At 42.9% G+C, this 21,869-nt stretch overlaps 1 protein-coding gene across 1 annotated transcript in view; it reads right to left on the bottom strand.

Annotated features, from left to right (window-relative positions):
- Window positions 1-21,869, bottom strand: part of DDX10 (DEAD-box helicase 10) — an 867,511-nt gene that overhangs the window by 673,858 nt on the left and 171,784 nt on the right. The window lies entirely within an intron of this gene.

Raw genomic sequence — 21,869 nt, 5'->3', positions numbered from 1 at the left:
CAACGCGGCCCCACAGTGTAGGGTGTAAACTAATATTCTGATAAGCTGGGAACCATATGACAGAGAATAATGTTGGCAATATTTTCAAACTCGGTAAAACCACCCCTAGTCAACAGAACACACCTTAGGAATCAAATGGGAAAGAAAGGAAATTATAAAGTTCCTCCTGGGCTTGGACATTGATTGTGCTTGATTCTACCCAGTCAAAAAAAGGGACTTCCTAGGTATTTGGTCAAAGGCCAAAGTGCCAGCAACTAGGTACACTTTGGAGTGCCTGTGAACTGTATATTCATTCATCTACCATCAAACACAAGTCTCCTAAAAGCCTGTGTAGAGGGCTGTGGAAACCCTCCACTGTATGTGATGCTGCCCCCCATCCAGGAGAGCATGGTGCTCTACTGGTAGAGCAATCTAAACAATGTGGAGCAAACTCAGAAGATCTAAATATCTCAAGCCTACAGGGGAGACCACAAGGGAAGGGGTCAAACAGAACTGTAGAAACCGGTTAGGATGGTACAGCTGTCCACACAGTGCAATGAGCTTGCTCGTATATTCTCTACGGCCTAAAGGATATAAATACCCCTGCATCCATAAGCACCAACCCATTAGACAGACTGACCCATAGTCCATTTTTGTACGGAATAGGTGATCTAGTGACGGGTTACAACCGATGACGTTGAACCTTGCCATGGCCACATATCTATAGAGCCGTCCATCGCTTAAAGCGGTCTGGCTCAGCCTTAGCAAAATTCACAAATGCATAAATTGACAGAGTGTACATCTAGAAGAATAACTAACCAGTGATCGTGTACTTTGTAATTAGTGCCCTAGAATAGGTTTCCAAGAGGGGTGCAACTTCAGAATCATGTGGCATTATAATAATTGCCAAAAAAATGTACTTTAAGATTAACTTTTTGAAGCGCGGTGTAGCCGTGACATAAAGTCTCTTGTGACACTTGCTCTGCTACCTACCACTTTGTATAATTTTTATCTAACGCAATGCTTCTACTGCTTCTACACCAATACTACGGCCACATCTGTCTCAGGTTTCTAAGATTTTGAAAAGAGGAGGGATGGGGACATTCTTGATAATGTCTTAATTGATTCACATGAATACAAACAGGTTTCCTCAAATAAATGCACCGGCCCAAATCCCTCAAAGCAAAAAGTCAAGTTTAAGAGACCATGGAGAAAACACCCATTATACACTAAAATACAAACGTAAAAATTAAATACCTGCTCTCTCAAATGTTATTGCGAATAAAAATGTCATTACTAAAAATGCAAATAATAAACTGTTACTAAACACATTGATCAACTGGAGCCCACATTTTGCCATCTGCACAAAACTGTTTGCTATCAAGATTCGTCAGCTAATGTTATTAAAAAGAGACACTGGTGTTCACATCTTGAAACGGTGTGCTCTGCCTTACTTTTACACAATGGGGTCTATAGTGTCGTCTTTATTATATTAAAATGCACTAGTGCAATCTATTAGCACAGAACCATGAGAGGTGCGGCCTGCTGAGAGGACTGAGGTCAGCAAGTGACTCCACAACAGAGCCTGAAGCAATCGGTATGCACCGTGGGCGATTACAATGATTAATTGATTACTGAGCTGATCAATTGCATCTCAATTTCAGAATAATGCAGATCGGTTGCGGACGGAGAGTAATGATTCTTGGCCCCTCCACAGACTCCGTGTTCTGCCAATCTGTATTAACCAAAAACTTCCATCGGAAAATGTTCAAACAAACCTATAAAAAACGACTGGTTCAGGCTCGGTGAGTCGGGGAATGTAGAATCGACACAAGTCTGCGCCGCTCAGCTGGCTGGCTCTATAGGCTTTAGCCGTCCACGCCTCGAGCACAACGAGAAGCTATTTCTGTCTTAAATCTGTACAAGAAACGAAGGGCATACAGTTCTGCCTTTGAGTGCACCCTCTGGTCTGCGGAGGCTGGACTGTGCCAAAACAGGGCTGCACCCCTCCATTTTCAGAAATGAACACTCAGGTAGCACGAACATCAGCGCTGTAGAAAAGCCCAGAACACGCGCTGGCAATGCAAATAGGTTCGGCTTGAATGCGCTACAGCCGACATACACTAGGGCGTGCCGCCCCTCTTTCACTCGCAAACACACCCCTTGCACTCACTTGGGGCGCACGCATCCCCACCTCTCTTCACCCTTACTCCTGTTCAACACTCCCCTCAGCACTCTCACAGGAACACCACTCACCCTGAACTCGCACAGGCCACTGCTCATCCTGCACTCACACAGGTAAACCCATCCCACTGCACTCATACACGCATACCGCTCACCCTGTACTCACACATAAACCCCTCCCACTGCACTCATACACGCATACCGCTCACCCTGTACTCACACGTAAACCCCTCCCACTGCACTCATACACGCATACCGCTCACCCTGCACTCACACTGCTCACCCTGCACTCGCTCACACTCATACCGCTCACCCTGTACTCACACGTAAACCCCTCCCACTGCACTCATACACGCATACCGCTCACCCTGTACTCACACATAAACCCCTCCCACTGCACTCGTACACGCATACCGCTCACCCTGTACTCACACGTAAACCCCTCCCACTGCACTCATACACGCATACCGCTAACCCTGCACTCACACACCTCACCCTGCACTCACTCACACTCATACCGCTCACCCTGCACTCACACATGCATACCGCTCATCCTGCACTCACACATAAACCCCTCCCACTGCACTCATACACGCATACCGCTCACCCTGTACTCACACATAAACCCCTCCCACTGCACTCATACACGCATACCGCTCACCCTGTACTCACACGTAAACCCCTCCCACTGCACTCATACACGCATACCGCTAACCCTGCACTCACACACTCACACTGCTCACCCTGCACTCACTCACACTCATACCGCTCACCCTGCACTCACACATGCATACCGCTCATCCTGCACTCACACATAAACCCCTCCCACTGCACTCATACACGCATACCGCATACCCTTCACTCACATGTAAACCCCTCCCACTGCACTCAAACATGCATACCGCTCACCCTGCACTCACACAGGTAAACCCCCCCTGCACACACACACGCATACCGCTCATCCTGCACTCACACGTAAACCTCTCCCACTGCACTCACACACGCATACCGCTCACACGGCACTCACACACGTAAACCCCTCCCACTGCACTCACACATGCATACCGCTCACCCTGCACTCACACATGCATACCGCTCATCCTGCACTCACACGTAAACCCCTCCCACTGCACTCACACACGCATACCGCTCACCCTGCACTCACACGCGCATACCGCTCACACTGCACTCACACAGGTAAACCCCTCCCACTGCACTCACACACATACATACCTCTCACCCTGCACTCACACACATAAACCCCTCCCACTGCACTCACACATGCACCTCTCACCCTGCACTCACACACGTAAACCCCTCCCACTGCACTCACACATGCATATCGCTCACCCTTCACTCAGACAGGTGCTGGAGCAGAGTTTTCTGTTGAAAATCTATTGGGTTTTTTAAGCTCTGGTTTGTCTATTTGTCGATTAATAAAATATTAATTTTTAACTATTAATTATTTGTTTTGTGTAAATGTTTTAACTAACCAATACGTACTAATGAGAGAAAAACGACACGTGGGAATGCTTTTGCGTTGCTATTTAATAAATGTGCATGTTTTATTAATAAATGTTGCTGAGTGCTGTTTATTTAAAGCACGAAAAACGCTTTTTAAATGTTATGTACTAATGCTTTTCTTGTGTTGCAAAGGCTAGCACATAAGGGTATTAGTGGGGTTAACATTGTTTAATCACTATGCTGTGGTAACGTTGTTTTGTCTCTTTTAATTAAGATGGTACATTTTGGCCTGGTGGGAAAATGGCTACCGTTTAAAGCCTGTATTCGAGTGAATTTTGTGATGAGAAGGCCTTGCTGAACATGGTCGAGAGTCATCTGACCACAGTCTTCGCCTGGTTAAAATTTTCCGTGAGGACAGTAGCAGTTCTGGGCAAGCATCCAGATACATCCGAGTAACCTTGGAGGACAAAGGAGCCATAATGAATGAACTCTGAGATCATGATGTTGGTTCCGAGGAAAGATGAACATGAAGAGTTACTTTTTAATTTCCAGTTCCGTGTTCTGTCTTTTTATTTTTGTGATTTTTCCTGAGCGGAGATTTTCCAAATGTAGCAATGCTACATCCTTTCCTGCTCGCTCTGCTCAGCGGTTCAGCGGATATCGAAAACATTTTATGTTGCCTTCTATTGTTAAACACATTATAAATATTGTTAGCCTAGAGAGGGTTTTTGCCACTTTGCCACTTCTTCCCAAACCTGCGTTGGTGAGGACTTATGCTGTGAGGACGGCGACTCGGGAGACTTCTACTGAGAGACCTGTCCTGACCCATTCTGACATTTAGCTAGAATAGGTAATTATGAGAATAATGATTTACTTTGATTGATTTTCCCTTTGACTAATTTTAGATAAAGAATTATAATTTTAAATACAGTGTTGGTGGTTATTTCTTGTCAATCAATGAGTACTCTATTTTGATTATTGTTGTATAGATTGTTTAGATCATGACTCAGGACAGTCACAATTAGGTCTTATCGACCTCAGTGTAGATGCAGGGTGTTTAGAAGGTTTTTTCCCACAGGTTCAGTGCTAATAGAGTAATCTGAGTGTATGTTAGTAAAATGGGCCCAAGCGTATGATGAGTGTATGTGCGTGTATCTGTGAATTTACTCTATCCGTGGAAGTAGGGAGATTTTGTACACCCCAATCTGCACCAATTTCCTGGTAGCAGAATTTGATGGTTATTGATGATTGTCTTGATCTGATTAGATTGCTTGTACATTGGCTTTTGATTATTGATTATTGATTGATGTTGGTATATGTACTAATACTATATGTTGAAGTCGTCATGTTGAGTTTTATGTAGTGCTTCTGGAATTTGGGAGCTGATAGCAGTTCCGTAGTAGGGCAGAGGGAAGTATATGCTGCTCTCGGGAAAGACGGGATTGTTGGTCCTGTATGTATGCAGGAAAAGAAAACGTGTGACAATCGAAGTTGCGCGTCACATTGTCTGTGTTCGAAATTAGTGACATCGTTGTGTGTTACTATTAGAAATATTTCTGGTATAAAAGGAGTGTGTATGGTAGCGAAGGTTATTTGTGAAACTCTGGTCTTAAGTCCCAGGGATCCGTAAGGTTCACCGTTAAAGCTTATCGCGGGAGGAGTAATAGGTATTCTCTGAGCTTGTTTGAAGGACTGGGCAGAGGTAAACACTGCTTGGTTAACGTATGTTATAATTCTGTAGTAGGGCAGATTGTTCGCTGTTCTCGGGAAAAGCAGGATTCTGTGTGTATGTACTATATTTTCTTGTATGAATGTGCGTGAATGCTCATATATTTGGTTAATTGTAATACTCTTTGGAGCAGTCCTAGAGGAAACAGTTAATGAATGCATGTTACTGTGTCAACGGGATTCTTGTGAAATAGATTTTCTTTACTATTCTTTGGTTAGCGAAGCAGACAATGGAAATGTTTATATGTTGTAACTAATAGATTTTGTAGAATCTGACACAAAGTCTACTGAGAAGTTTTGTAAAGGAGGGGTAGACGACTGACAGGAGACAGGAGCAAGAGACTGCAGTGACTGCTGACGTCAAACAGACCGCGCTCTGATTGGATATTAGATCAGAACAGTGCTCGCGCTGAGATTGGTGCGTTGGTGTGAGCCGCGCAGGGATTGGAAAGAGTCACTCTTGTATTCTAGTGACGTAGACGCTCCAGGATTGGTTCGTTAGTGTGAGTCGCGCTGTTATTGGATAAAACATCGTACTATTGAGTTGTATTACGGAAAGGATTAGAAAAGTTTGGTAAAAGCTAAAATGTATTACCAAGAAGAGAAAAAGAAAAAATCTTTGTTCAGAAAGATTAAAAATTGGTTTGACAAGGATAAAGATGTTAAAACGAGAGAGGGTGAATTGTTACCTCCATCGAAAACGCCTGCATCCTTCATGGCTGCGAGATATGGGTATCATACCTGTATATGGTTGGAGAATTGGGTTAGGTATACAAAGGAAGATGGTGTTCTAGCATTTCCAGAACATGGTTCATTTAATCTGGCCGTGTTGAAAATTTTGCGGGAAAAGATGTTGTGTCTTGACCCAAGACCAAGGCCGACACAGTTTGAGGCTTTAGTGGAATGGGAAGAGGAAGTACATGAGCGAGAAAAACAGAGGTCTGGGGGAAACTATAGGTATATGTTTGGGAGGAGACATGGTCGTGAAACTCATCATGATCGAATGACGAGATGGCGAGATGCTAGTATGTCAGAGGGATTATACCCTATGAGAACAATTGAAGAGAAGGGTACAGAAAGGGTTCCTGAAGTGAGAAGATATGAAGTTAATGAGTATGAGGATGAAGTCTTGAATGACATGATTTACAAAAGACCACCTCCATCTGACAGAAGTTAACCATCTTTGTGGTTATTCATGCTGGAAAGGATATGTGCGCCTGGGCAAGAGAAAGAGGGAGACCATCAATGAGACAGCAAGGTGGCACTATGGCAGAATAATCATCGGAGCTGGGAAAAAAAAAAAAAAAAAAACCCAGCAAGTTCAAGCAGTCCCATCCAGCATCCTCCAGTATTTTCTCCTGTCACGATTACCGGCCCTAGCTATATCTAGTTTAGAGAGCTGAAGCAAAGAACTACGCCACTCAAAAAGAGATGGTGGCGTAGGTTCTTTCCAACGTTTACAAATTTCTCTTCGAGCCGCTAACATTGCGTAGAATAGTAGGTTACCAGCCATAGATCGTAGATTGTCTACTATTCCAAAAATTACAAGTTTCAGATCTATTAATATTGGACGACCCAGGCTGGCCGAGAGTTTAATACTAATTGCATCCCAAAAAGGAGTTAAATGGGAACACTCAAAGAACATATGTGTATCGGCCGCCTCCATAAGTCCACATCTCGGGCAAGCCACCGGGCCTCCGGCAGAAAATTTCGAAAGTCTTTGTGGAGAATAATAAGCTCTATGTAAAGTGAACAGGTGATTCCTGCGAAGCCAAGCTGGTTTGACTAATTCCCACAACAGTTTACAGGACCTCAACCAGAGATCTACAACATTGGAGGCTGGGAGTGAAGAGCTCCAGAGCTGTTTTGGGAGGTCAAAATCGCCGTCCATTTCGTCCAATATTAAAGAATACCATAGTGAAACCTCTTTTTTTGCAGGAGTCTGATCAACCAAAAGAGTTTCCAAGTGGTTTCCTCCCCCTAGAACAAACTTATCAAGCCGTGTGGATCGTGATGTTACTGCTTGGGACCAACTTACTATTTGTAAATACTTAAATCTTGAGAGATTGGGCCCAACTTTACGAACTAAATCCTCCCAGGGGATCAAGATCCCTTCCACAAAAAGATCTCCCCAAACAGCTATCCCCGATTCCCTGAGTGGTACTGCAAGTGCATCACTTAGCCAGTTTGGGGACTCTGGAAGATCCCAGAGGGGAGCTCTACTAGAATAATACCCTAGTTTAGTAGAATATTTAATTTTTGCCCAAGTTCTTGCCAGGCCCTGTAAAATCTTTAACTTCACCTTTTTGAAAAATTTAGGGTCTCCAAACTTAAACAAAAAACCTGACTGCCCAGCTCCTTCGCTCTTCAACAAAGTAGAAAACAGGTTGCCAATCCCATCACCTGCAGGAGTTTTTAAGAGCATACGTGAATGGGAAAGCTGAAAAGCCCAAGCATAAATTTGTAGATCGGGCCCTGCCAAGCCCCCCTTCTCCCTTCGACGCCTTATCTTTTTCCAAGCTATCCTTGGATTTTTATTGCACCAGATGAAAGAACTGATCTCACCCTGAAGTTTAGACAACAAAGCAGGTTCAAAATAAAGAGGGATTGTGTTAAACAAAAAAGAGATTTTGGGAAGGATAGACATTTTGACTAAGTTAACTCTGCCAATTAGAGTAAGAGGAAGATGCACCCAAGATCTCATCAATTTCCGACATTCCTTTGCAATCCTGGCAAAATTATTGGACGCGATCAAAGTAATATCTTTAATAATATTTAACCCCAAATATCGAAGGCATTTATTTGAGCCGTTACTAAAACTGCTCCCGACATCATTCCATACCAAAGTTTCAGTTTTGGCAGCATTTACCTCGTAACCAGAAACATTTCCAAATTCGGCTGCCAAACTGATAACTGCCGGGAAAGCAGTATCGATGTCTGCTGTCAAAACCATGAGGTCATCCGCGTACAACGCGACTTTCTTCTCCCATTCCCTATATCTAAAAGGTTTGATACGGGGTTCCTCACGAATTTTTGAGCTTTTGAGCCAAAGGTTCGATATAGAGGTCAATTAAAAGAGGGGAAAGAGGACAGCCCTGGCGGGTCCTCTAGAGATGGAAAATGATTCAGAGAGACCGCCATTAACAAGTACCCGAGCTGTTGGACAATTATATAACAGCCGTACAGCCCTTTGAAAGTTTCCCCCCACGCCAAACTTAGCCAAGAACCCCGACAAGTACAACCAATTGACCCTATCGAAGGCCTTGGTGGCGTCGAGCGCAAGAATGGCCAACGGGGCTGCATTCAAGGTGGCCATATCTATGGCCCCAATTAGATCATATGTTAACTCGAAGAGCTGGCGGCCTCTAATAAATCCCTTTTGGTTAGGATGAACTAACGCGGGTATGACTTGACCCAGTCTTCTAGCCAATAAGGAGGCAAAGATTTTGTAGTCAGCATTTAAAATTGATATGGGGCGATAAGAACCACAGTCATCGGGAGGCTTACCGGGTTTTAATATAAGAGCAATAGAAGCTTCATTCCAAGTTGCTGGTGGTATGGCCCCTCCTACTATGATATGGTTAAATAATATTGTAAGAAAGGGAGAAATTTCTTCTACCAGGATCTTATATAGTTCTGCTGGTAGGCCATCCGGACCAGCAGCTTTCCCCCTCTTACTAGCACGAATTGCTGCTTCTACCTCTTCCTTGGTTACCTCCTTTTCCAACATATCGCGTTGCAGATCCGAGAGTCTTGGGAGAGAGATACCCCTTAGCCAACTCTCTATATCTGCTAAGTCAATATTCTTGTCCTCCAGATAGATGTTCTGAAATTTTTTTTTAAAGGCGGTTCTAATCTCTATATCAGAGGAAGCAGTCCCCTGGGTGGTTGTTACCTCGCTAATAATGTTACGCGCTCTTTCAGACTTTGCCTTCCAGGCCAACAGTTTACCAGCCCCCTCTCCATATTCAAAATGCGACAGCTTACTCGCTTCCCATTTTTGCAAGATACGTGTATTTAATACGTCGGATAAACCCGCTTTAAGGGAAGCCAACTTCTCTTGGAGCGGAGAATAAATATCTGTAAGATCTTTGTTAGTAACATTAATTTCTGCTTGCACTTCCAGAAGCGCTGCTTCAATAGATGTTACCTCCTGGACATAGAGCCTCCTACGATGTACAGCCTTGTTTTTAATCACTCCACGAAGACTACACTTAAATGCATCCCAAAGGACCCGAGGGTCTGACGATCCAATATTTATACGCATGAATTCAATGGTTTCTGATCTAATAGACAATACGTCTTGGGAACAGGAAAGTAAAGATCTGTCAAATGACCAAGAGTAGGTGAGAGGTTTAGTTACACCGACCAGTTCCAAAAGAACAGCAGAGTGATCTGAGAGATGCGAAGGAAGGTAAGAGATGTCTTTAACTGAATCAACCAAGATATGGCTTATCAGAAAATAGTCAATTCTAGAACGATGGTGATACTTGTGATTATAAAAAGAAAAACCTGGTTTCGTACCAGCTCTTGCCCGCCAGATGTCCACGTACCCGTATTGTTTCATAGAACTCTGCAGAAGAGCTCTGGCTTTAGATGGAGCTAACTGCCTACTACGAGGGATCTTATCTAAAGATGGATCGAGTACAATATTAAAGTCTCCTGAAAGGATTATAGGATCCGGAAAATGTAACAAACTCGAGAAAAGAGACTCTAGAGGAGCAGGATCATCCTGGTTGGGACCATAAAAACCTGCAAGTGTTATGTTTACCCCTCCAATAACCACCTGAGTAATTGCCCATCTGCCTCCCGGATCAACCTTAGAGGTTATAATCCTAGTATTGACTGGTTTTTTAAAGAGAACTGTAACACCCCTCGTGTTCGAAGTCTGGGAGGTGGATACCGATATGTCAATCCACCTGTTCCTTTTCACTAAATCCAACATCTCCTCTTCAATTAGATGTGTCTCCTGGAGTATAATGATCTGCGCATCAACATCACGAAGGTACTGAAGAATTCTGTTTGCTCTTGATTTGGTACGCAGACCATTAACATTCCAGGAGAGAATCCTAAAATCACTCATAGCTCAAATTCCACCCTTTAAATGAGTTAAAATGTAAGAAATGTAAGAATTCATACCAGGAAGAAACAAAGGAAAGTATGAATTTACAAAACTGAATCTGGGACCAGACTGAAAACGAGGAAATTTTTCTGTTAATGCTAACCCACACCCCTAACCTTACCCCTACAACCCAGTGACCTACGCACACCCCCCTACCCCCTGGGGAACCCTTGCCAAGTCCAACCAGAACCCGGTGTATGATGCCCCTAGCCCAACCCCACCCCCCGGAGTGTATGTACAATTGACATAGTTCCACTATATGTGAATATTTATATAGGTTTTTTTTTTGTTTTTTTTTATAAATTTTTTTTTTTGTTTTTTTTTTTGCTTTCTTGCTCCCACTTTATAATTTACAAGAAGCTTCAGATTTCCCACCTTACTTGCGATTCCATGTATGTACGTTGGAACAATCTATGGATATATAGAGAAGTGGGAGAATATGAAATTTCCTAAGAGTACACCTGAGGTAAAGAACAATAGCTGTAAAAAGGGTTGAAATAGGTTACTCAAGGAGGCACCCCGGCTGCGCCCTTATCGCTTTGAAGGGTAGCTAACAAGTCATCAGCCACCTGGACTGATCGAATATTGTACATTTTGTTACAGAACATAACCTTCAAAATTGCAGGAAAACTTAACTGGACCGTGGCACCAATCTTCCGAAAAGCATCCATCCTTTTACCGAGTTCCCATTGCTTCTCAAGCGTCACTCTAGACAGATCAGAACGTACTTGAAACGAAAAACCTTTATAGTCAAGGGACTTTAACATTAGAGCTGCGTTAAGGATCTGCTCCTTTATAGTGTAAGTATGAAAGTTCACAAGGATCCTCCTCGGTTTTGATCTTTGAGGGTTCCGTCTAAAGGGTTCTCTGTGTACCCGTTGAATATCCCGAACTATATCTTCTTCAGATAACGCCAACTTTAACGATTGAACTAGCAAAGGGACAATGAAAGCTTTAAGATCAGAGCCCTCAACTCCCTCGGGTACATTCAAAACTCGGATGTTGTTTCGCCTTGCGTGATTTTCCAAAGTCTCCATCCTCTCAGAAATAGAAATGTCTTCGTTCTTAAGTTTCAATATCTCATCCCTCGCTTCATCTATATGCACGGATAGTCCACCAACCGCTTCCTCTAACGCATTAGTCCTTGCAGTGAGCCCATCAACTTTAGTACCCAACGCCTCGCAAAAGCTTTTGATCTCTCTTTGAATCACTGCTGATTCTTCAAAACCTCGCTTAATGTCGGCTGAGAGAGATCGAAACATTTGCTCTAGAGAGGGAACTGATGGGAGAGACAAAAGAGGGGTTGCTATATCAACTGGGGTCGGTTGATGCAGTCCTACCCTCAATGTCTGTGAATCATGCTCAAAGTTGCTGCTCAATATCACATCTTGCACTCCTTGAAGCGAGCATTGCTCCTGTACCAATGGATCTATTGCAACCTGGCCCGAGTGGTGATCATCACCCCTTGCCCCCTGTGGTGCCTGAACCATAGTACCTAATCCTCCGAGCTCTGGCTTTGTAACGTGAACGGGGCCAAGGACAGGAACGATGATACCTGGCACGTTGACCGGCAGCGGTGGGTATTCTCCCAAAACAACTGGCTCAATAAACGGGGTTGCCACCACCAGGGCAGGGGGAGGAGTACTCATACGCTCCGGGGTAGACTCGGTAGTGGGATGCGAGGGCTCAGAGGAGGAAGTGTGAGGAGAGACCTCCATTACAGCCAGAGGTGAAGCAGATTGCCGTAAGTTTATGGAGACGTTTGGCAGAGAGGTTATCTGATTATTGTTGGACGGCAGACTGAACTCGGGGAATGAAACAGAGGCAGAAACAGAAACAGGCGCTGACAAAGAATAGTCTAGCTTACGCCCGTGAGCGGTCTCAACACTGGGCAGAGGTGGACCGCCAAGATATGCAGAGGGGCTTTTGTGAATATTAAGGAGTTGGGGGACAACCTTAAAATAAGAACGTAAAGAAGGATGAGGATTTTTTTGCAGGTTGTGTCTCTTGTGGGGGAGCCGCTGCGGGCTGATGTATTTTCTGCAACTTTTGTGCCCTTGCCCCCCTAATAGTCGCCTTATTATCGTGGGAGGAGTGAATTTTTAGAGCGTTAATACCTTTTTTCCCTCGCTCCCTACCTCATGCGCTTTAGAGACACAGTCCCCGGCTCCAACACTGTCAGTAAACCCCAAGGGCCCAGACTGACTCTCCCGCTCTACACCCGACTCGTCTCCCCAGGGGGAGTCTTTCAAGCGCCCCCGCAACCCTTTCCCTTTCACTTTCCCTTTCCCTTTCACCTCAGATCGCTGTTTCCCCGACGCTGCTGTCGACCTCGTAGTAACTCGCTCTTGTTGCTCCGCGTTGGTCTCACCAGCAGCCGCCACCACTGTTGCTGCTTGAGTCTCTGCTGGAGTCCCTACGCGAGCCGCCACCTCCACGTTGAAGCAGGTCGACCCGGTGAAGGGAGCAGCGAGAAGAGCAGCTGTGATCCAGTAGCTTCGTCTGCTCCGCCACAGATCAACCGCCGCAATGCTCCAGCGCAGCACACCTGGTGAGAGGCTCTGACTCAACTGACTCGAGGGCGCCGGCACCGGTTCCCTCACGCGTTCAATCCAAACGCACATGGAGGAGAGAAAGGAAAGGCATCCGGACGAAAACAAAAAAAGAGGACGCGTAGTAATGTAAGTAATATAAGTTTTCCTAGAAGCTCACGGAGTTAACAGAGTAGCCCCCTGAGATATCAGTTGTAGAACCGCTACTGCCGCATTCCCACTCCGGAGGTCAGGGGCGGAGCACCGCGACAGCTAACGAACTGCCGCCATGTTCCCCTCTTTCAAGATGGTTAACTTCTGTCAGCTGGCTAGCAAGGGTTGAGCTGTTAGGGCGGCCGCGGTGGCTGTAGGGCTTCTATATGTGATCTCCCACCGTTCGCCCTCCCAGCAATTGCTGCGCCAGCACAACGGTGCGCCCGTAGCTCCTGTTACCCAAGCAGCAGGCTTTCAGTAGTCTGGAACCATGGCAGTAAATGAGGAATAAAAAAAAAAAAAAAGAAAAAAAAAAAAAAAAGACCACCTCCATATAGACCAGAACCAGAAGAGAGCACACCAGTTGTTTCTCCGATAAGAGATACATTGCGTATCATTGAGACAGAAAATGTGACACCTGAATTAAGAAGTGGTAATCCTTTTAGGGAAAGAGAGAATAGAAGCGGTGGCGAAAATACGAGAGAATTAGCCAGAACTACATCGGAGTTGACTGAAAAGATCAAAGAACTGACAAAGAATCTAGACGCTGTTACGGTGCCCGTAACCATAGGTCCGATTATGCCTGTTTTTGATAAGCAGAGGACAGGTGGGAATGGTTTGGTGATTCCATATGTTGGGAATAGATTGACAAGTTTGGCTGGTCCTTCAGGAGATTCAGGAAAAAAGACAGAAAAATCCAGACATGAGACATGTAGTGAAGGATTAGAGATACAGTCTAATTCAGGATTGGATGCTGGTGAAGCTAGTTGTTCAGGGATGCCAATTTTAGAACCGCAGAAGAAAGTGGTTCCAGTGAGAAAATCTACTGAAATAACAGCTGAGGATTTGAATGAATGGATGAAAGTTCTTCAAAAGAGGGATAAAAATTCACAGGCAATTGATGTGGCTAGGTTACGTGTAGAATTAGAAGAGCTTGTTGCAGGGACAGTTCCTACAGAAATTCTAAAAAATCATCATGATGGTGAATTGTTATTTATGTGTAAAAACATCACCTGGAGAACTAAAAATACACATGACAGATTAAGAGCAATAGCAAATGACTATGGAGTTGACATTGATAAAGTGAAAGTTTTGCAGAAGTCTTACAGGATGGATTTCACAGACAAAGATATTGAAAATCTGAATGGTGGTGGTAGAACAGGACAGATTAAAGAAATGATCGCTTTATTGCGAAAATGGGGTGATGTTGAGAAGTGGAAGGATAGGTGGTACAAGAAAAGAGAAGAATCAGGGGATAGGACTTATTCAGCATTTCCTGTGAGAGAAAAAGAGAAAGCATCCACTGTTGCTTATCCTATGAGAGAAATACCTGGAGGAGGATATGTACATGTTCCATGGACCAGACAGGATATTTTATCATTTACGAATGATTTCCCTCGACTGAGAGAAAAGCCCGTCGAGTGGTATAGGCAGGTAGACAGATTTGTGAAATTGTCAAAAGTGCTGTGGATTGACCTGAATAGTCTGTTTGATATAATTGTTCCAGCAGATTTGTGGGCTGAGTGTAAAATAGTTGTAAGTTGGCCTACTGAGGAATATCCAAGAGATCAGAGAACAGGAGCACCAGATCCAGAAGTAATGAGAAAGTATGAGCAGGTGATCGTATTCCTGAAAAATAAAGTACCTCCAAAAGAAACAGACTGGGTTAAAATAGATCGAACACATCAGGAAGCAAAAGAATCGGTTCTTGCTTTTTATGAGAGGCTGATACTGGCTTTTAAACAATTCAGTGGGGATGAACACCTGGGTGACAAGGATTTGAGTCACTTTGTATACAGATTTGTATATGGCCTGAGACCTGAGATTAGTGAGAGAATTCGTGAGCATACTGTGGACTGGCAGAGTAAGAAAATAGATGAGATTTTGAGACATGCAAAATACTTCGGTGATGAAATTGAAGCAAAACAGAGAAAGCTGAAAGAGAAAGCAATGTGGGCACAAGTGAAAGTTGCGGAAAGACAGGAAGCACAATTAGTGGAACAGGCGAATAATGCAGGAAATAATCCAGGGAATAGACCTAGATATGCAGGGAAAGGAAAGGGGAATCTTGAGGAAGCCAAAAAAAAGTTCCCGTGTCACAACTGTGGCCAACTGGGACATTGGAGATCTGAATGTACCAATCCACCATTAGCGAATAATGAGAATAAAAACTTAAATCAACAGGTGCAGAACGAAGGGAATAATCGACAGCAGCAACAATCTTCTGTTGTGAAACAGCAGAGTCAAGAGCCAAAACCGCCCTTGCCGCAGAATAGAGGGTCACAAAAGTATAATCCGGATTCGGGATTCTACAATGATGAGCAGGTAAACAAACCAAGGCGTTCTAACCAGGTACAACAGTACTTGTTAAAGAATGAAGGGAGTGAGTCTGAAGGTGATTATTGACGGTGCCGAAGAGAGGAGGAAGAGTGCATACTTGGTGCAACTCTAGAAATAGACCAGGCAGGACCATTTGTGGATGGAAAAATAAATGAAGAAGGTGTTACTTTTTTAGTAGACACAGGTGCAACAAGATCAACTGTCAGGTCAACAGATATTAGAAATCTTCCTCTCTCGGATGAAGCAATCCAAGTAGTTGGTGTAGCCAATACACAAATCAAGACACGTCTTACTGAACCAGTAAGAGTACAAATAGGGAAATTTTCAGACTTGCACAGATTTATTGTCTGTGACACTAGTCCAGTGAACCTGTTAGGTAGGGATCTACTTTGTAAAATGAATTGTACAATTTTTTGTACACCGGATGGAATAGCTTTTGAAACACCAGATGAGGATGTTTTGTACCGAATGACTCTAGAAAATAGAGAGAGTGAGTTAATTGGTGCATATGCTGTGTTTGATCCGGAGGATTTGCCTCAAGAGTTGAGAGATACAGTGAAAAGGACAGTTTGGGATTTTACTGGAGAAGATGTGGGATTGATGAATAATGTAGATCCTGTGAAAATTTCAGTGAAAGAGGGAATTACTTATCCTAACATTCCTCAGTACAAAATGACACCAGAAATAATTGAAGGGATAACTCCTATAATTGAGAAAATGATTCAGCAAGGAGTTTTGAGAGAATTATTGAGTATCCCGTGTAACTCACCGATAATGGGGCTAAAGAAACCTAATGGGAAGTTCAGGATTGTACAGGATTTGAGAAAAGTTAATCAAATTGTGGTGGCATGTTGTCCTATTGTGCCAAATCCGTCAGTGATTTTGTATCAGATTCCACATGATGCTGAGTGGTACACAGTGATTGATTTGTGTCATGCTTTCTTTTCAATTCCATTGCATCATGACAGCCAGCCGATTTTTGCATTTAGGTTTGGCCAGCGTATTTTAGCATGGTGTCGTATCCCACAGGGGTATACAGAGAGTCCTTCGATATTCAATCAGTTATTGAAAAGGTCATTGGAGAGTTTGATCATGCCTGAAAACTCAGTGCTAGTGCAATATATTGATGACCTACTAGTGGCATCAAAAACACGTGAAGCTTGTGAAGTAGATACCATAGCTTTACTGAATCATCTGGCAGATGGAGGGTTAAAGGTATCTCCAGCTAAATTGCAATTTTGCAAGAAAGAGGTGCATTATCTTGGACACAATATTGAAAAAGGTCTGAGAAAAGTGACTGATGACAGGATCAAAATTATCAGAGAAATGAAAGCCCCAAAGACCCAGAGAGAAGTGAGAATGTTCCTGGGAATGGTGGGTTATTGTAGTCAGTGGATAATTAATTTCTCGCTGATAGCAAAGCCACTGATTAAGCTGACAAAAAGTGAAATGACAGATCCATTGGAACTAGATGGAGAACAAATGGCAGCATTTGAGGAGCTGAAGAGCAGAATGTGTGAAGCCCCTGCTTTGGGTATGCCAGACTATGAGAAAGAGTTTGAATTGTACTGCAGTGAGAGAAATGGATGTGCATTTTCAGTGTTAATTCAGAAGCATGGATTACTGAGAAGGCCTATTGCGTACTTCTCATCGACACTTGACCCTGTAGCTGTGGGTTTACCAGGTTGTCTGAAATCTGTGGCTGCAACATGCAGAAGTCTGGAACAGAGTGAGGGAATTATAATGGGATATCCTGTAAGGGTATTCGTACCTCATAATGTGGCAATTCTTTTGACAAGAAGCAGAACTCAGTATATGTCACATAGTCGGCTGACTAAATATGAGAAAGTCATTCTGGGAGCATCAAATGTGACTCTGGAGAGATGTGTGAATGTGAATCCAGCGACATTGTTGCCGGATATTGAAAATGTGGGTGTGAAGACAGAAGATGATCACAATTGTTTGGATGTGCTGGAGTACTGTACAAAACAGAGACCAGACATAAGGGATCTTCCCTTACTTGAGAGTGATCATGTGCTGTTTGTAGATGGATCATGCCTGAGGAATGATGATGGTGTGCTGAGTGCAGCATATGCAGTGTGCAAAGTTTCAGAAGTGATGGAAGCATCACCATTGAAAGGAGTGAAATCTGCACAAGTTGCTGAATTGGTGGCGTTGACGAAAGCTTGTGAAATTGGGAAAGATCTGAGAGTAACTGTGATGACTGATAGTCAGTATGGATTTGGAGTTGTGCATGATTTTGGCCAACTTTGGCTACAGAGAGGTTTCTTGACGTCGAGTGGGACTCCAATAAAGAATGCTGAAGTGATTGGGAAATTGCTTGAGGCGATACAGCTGCCTAAAGAATTAGCAGTTGTGAAATGTGCTGCTCATGGACAAGGAGATGATTTTGTGACAGTTGGAAATAGATTTGCCAACGACATTGCACAATATTGTGCTAAGAACAATCACTCAATTAATAGGGAACGAGAAGGTGAAATGTCTTTTTGTTCTGTGATGTTTACTAATGTCCTAGAAACGTGGGATGAAGTGAAACAGTTGCAGGATGAGGCAGGAAAGGAAGAAAAGAAAGACTGGATCAAGGCAGGTTGTGCCCCAAGAGAAACAGACCATGTTTGGGTCTATAGAGATGGCAGACCAGTCATGCCAAATTCCATGCTGTCGGCAATGGCAAGGATGTATCATGGCCAGGGACATTTGGGAAGGGATGCGATGATCAGGTCTTTTAAACAGACTTGGTACAATGCAAAGTTCAGGACAATTGCAGAAAGCATCTGTCAAAGGTGTTTGATTTGCCAGCAATTTAACACTGGGAAAAAGACAGTGGTGAGTCTGGGAACAATAGGTAGAGAAGGTGGTCCTTTCACGAGAATGCAGGTAGATTTCATTGAAATGCCCCAAGTGAACAGACTGAGGTATGTTCTAGTGGTAGTCTGTTTGTTTTCAAGATGGGTGGAGGCCTATCCGACTAGGAGAAATGATGGAATAACAGTGGCAAAGTTACTGTTAAGAGAGTTGATTCCTAGGTACGGGTTTCCAGTAACGATTGAGTCTGATAGAGGTGGACACTTCTATAATGAGCTCATGAGTTTGATTTGTGAAGCATTGGGCATACAGCAAAAGCTACATTGTGCATACAGGCCAGAGGCTTCTGGTGTGGTTGAGCAGATTAATGGCACAATAAAGAACAGGATTGGTAAGATGTGTTTAGCCACTGGAATGAAATGGCCTGATGTCTTGCCTCTAGTGCTAATGACTATTAGATCTACTCCAGATAGAACTACTGGTTTAAGTCCGCACGAAATCTTGATGGGACGCGCAATGCGACATGCATATCTGCCTGTCAATAAGTTGATGACAATAACTGATGACATGATTTTGGATTACTGTAAAGGCCTGGCTGACGCAGTTCATTCTGTGTTTCACCAGATTGGAGAAGAAGCTACCACACTTGAGAAGAAGCAAGCTCATGATCGGAGTTCAGGAGACTGGGTGAGGATTAAAGTACACAGAAGAAGAAATTGCTTGGTTCCAAGGTGGGGAAGACCAAGACAAGTTATTTTGACTACGACAACTGCAGTGAAGTGTGCTGGTGTGAAAAACTGGGTACATGCAAGTCATACTCTGAGAGTTCCAAACCCAAAGGATGGGACTGGCCAGGAATATTTTGAAGAATCAGATTCCAGTGATGATGAAGACCCAGAACCGGTGAGAAAAAATCAAAGTTCAGGAAAAGAAGCAGAAAAGACTTCAAGAGAACCATTGAGAGTCTCAGAAGGGAGATCAGATTCTGTAAGAGAGCCTGAAGTTCCAAAAAGCAGTGGAGGAAAAAGAAAAGAAAAGAGCAGTTCCACAGAAATTACTCCTGAATCAGAGGAGGAGATTGAAGAACCACTTGAGATTATACCTGAAGAAGTAGGGTCAGAAGAAGATAGAGAGGGACAGATTGCGGAAGACCCCCGAGGAGGTGTAGGGAACATTCCTGATAAGCTAGGTGAAGGGACAAGTAGACAGCAAGAAGATTACGTGTCGGAGACTCGAGGAGGGAAAGAAGTAGGGAAGTCTCAAACAGTGGTGAAAAAGACTGTGGAGCGAAAGAAATCTGCTGAAGAAGAAGAGGCATTTGAAACAGAATCGGATGAAAGTGAGAATGAAAAATCAGAAGGTCGAGTTCTAAGAAAAAGAACTTGGATTGGAGAGAGAAATAATACAGAAACAAGACCGAAAAAGATTGTAAGAGGAGATTTTTGGCCTAACAACAGAGTAAAGAGGCTGAGATACAGACTGATAAGAGCAAATACATCGAAAGCTGAACAAGTGAATGAGGTGTCGAGTCAAAACGAAGTAAAAAGGAAGGAGCAAAAGGAGTCAAGAGAACCTGAGGAGATAAAAAGAATTAGAAAACCCAACCAAAAGTACAGATCACCGGAATGGTCTTATGTGGCACTGTCTGAAGGAGGAGAAGGAGAAGAAACAGTGAATCGAGACAATCCGGAGGGGATCTTGAGAAAAGTGGTTGAGGAAAAGGACAAATCTGTTGGAATCTTAAAAGTTATCCTGACTGACATTGGAGAAGAGTCGGATGCACAGGATGTTGTTGATGATCTGATACAATTTGATGTTGCTGAAGAAGAAGGAGTGAAAAGTGATGAATATCCAAATTGAGTGAACTGAAGAAATCACTTGGAGAAAAGTGAAAAGGAGAAAGTCTGAAATCAAGCTGTTTGAAGTAATCCAGAAATAAAGAGTAATACAGTAGTGGAGTAGTAGAGGCTAAGTCAAAAGACAAGGTCAAAGTAGTAAAATGGCTAACATAGAGAATAATCAAAGTAGATGTGCCTTCTTGAAAAGATGGTGTAGAATGTGCTGGTGCTGTACTGTATTATTAATGCTATTATGGGGTGTTTTAGCTTTATTAGTTACATTTAGAGTTTCAATAGGTACATTTGAAATACATACTGAGAATGAGACTAATGTAGAGAAAAGTTCACAAAAAGTAGTTCCAACTAGAATTAGTCATGATACATACTTCATTGCGACAGGATGGGGTTTTAGAGGAGGAGAGGATCCAATTTTTCCAGGAGTGTATTATGTTTGTGGGAACAAGGCTTATTACAAGTTGCCTGACCATTGGTATGGCACGTGTTATGTGGGCCTGGTTTTTCCAAAGATTTTTCATATAGCTAGAATAGAAGATGTAGAACATATTAATTTACTAACACGTTTTAAGAGAGAAACTTGGTCAGAAATAGTGGGTGACATTTTTGGAGCTTTAATTCCAGCAGTGGGAATTTCTTTGAATGCATATAAAATTCGGAAACTGTCAACAGTGGTGGATCGCTTATCGACAAATACTGCTGGAGGGTTTGTTTTGGTGAATACGGAATTGATTGCCGTACGTGCCATGTCTATGCAAAATCGACTTGCCCTTGATATTCTATTGGCCAAGGAGGGTGGAGTTTGTGGAATATTGAAAGTTCAACATTGTTGCACTTACATTCCAGACGAAAGCAAAGACCTGAAGGTCTATATCAAAAATATTACTGATTTGCATGAAGAATTAGTACCACTGGAAGCGGAGAGTATCTGGACTAAAATAGCTAATAAAGTAGTTGCTGTTAAGAATTTTATTGCAAAAATAGGTAGTACTATTATAGGTAAGATATTGTTTCCTTTGACTTGTATAATTATTGCTTTATTGATACTAAGATTGGTGTGTTTGTGTTGTAAAAACAGGGGAGGGAAAAAGAAATTGATTAAAAGAAAAATTGAAAGGAGAAATAAAAGAAAAAGAGATCCACAAGAAATAGAATTAGAAGAATTGAGGGAGAGTGTTTATTTGGAGACAAAGAGGGATGATGAAAGGGAGTCTGGTGTCTAGTGTTGTGTATAAGAAAAAGACATTTCCAGTTTCTCCTAAAAATTGGGATTAAAATTTTACGAATTTTTTTTTGGGGGTGTTTATTTGGTGATAATATCACCAAAGGGGGGATTGCTGGAGCAGAGTTTTCTGTTGAAAATCTATTGGTTTTTTTTAAGCTCTGGTTTGTCTATTTGTCGATTAATAAAATATAAATTTTTAACTATTAATTATTTGTTTTGTGTAAATGTTTTAACTAACCAATACGTACTAATGAGAGAAAAACGACACGTGGGAATGCTTTTGCGTTGCTATTTAATAAATGTGCATGTTTTATTAATAAATGTTGCTGAGTGCTGTTTATTTAAAGCACGAAAAACGCTTTTTAAATGTTATGTACTAATGCTTTTCTTGTGTTGCAAAGGCT

The sequence above is a fragment of the Triturus cristatus genome, chromosome 8 (assembly GCF_964204655.1).
Source record: "Triturus cristatus chromosome 8, aTriCri1.1, whole genome shotgun sequence".
In the NCBI taxonomy this organism is placed as follows: domain Eukaryota; kingdom Metazoa; phylum Chordata; class Amphibia; order Caudata; family Salamandridae; genus Triturus; species Triturus cristatus.
This window is presented reverse-complemented; position numbering and strand designations above follow the sequence as displayed.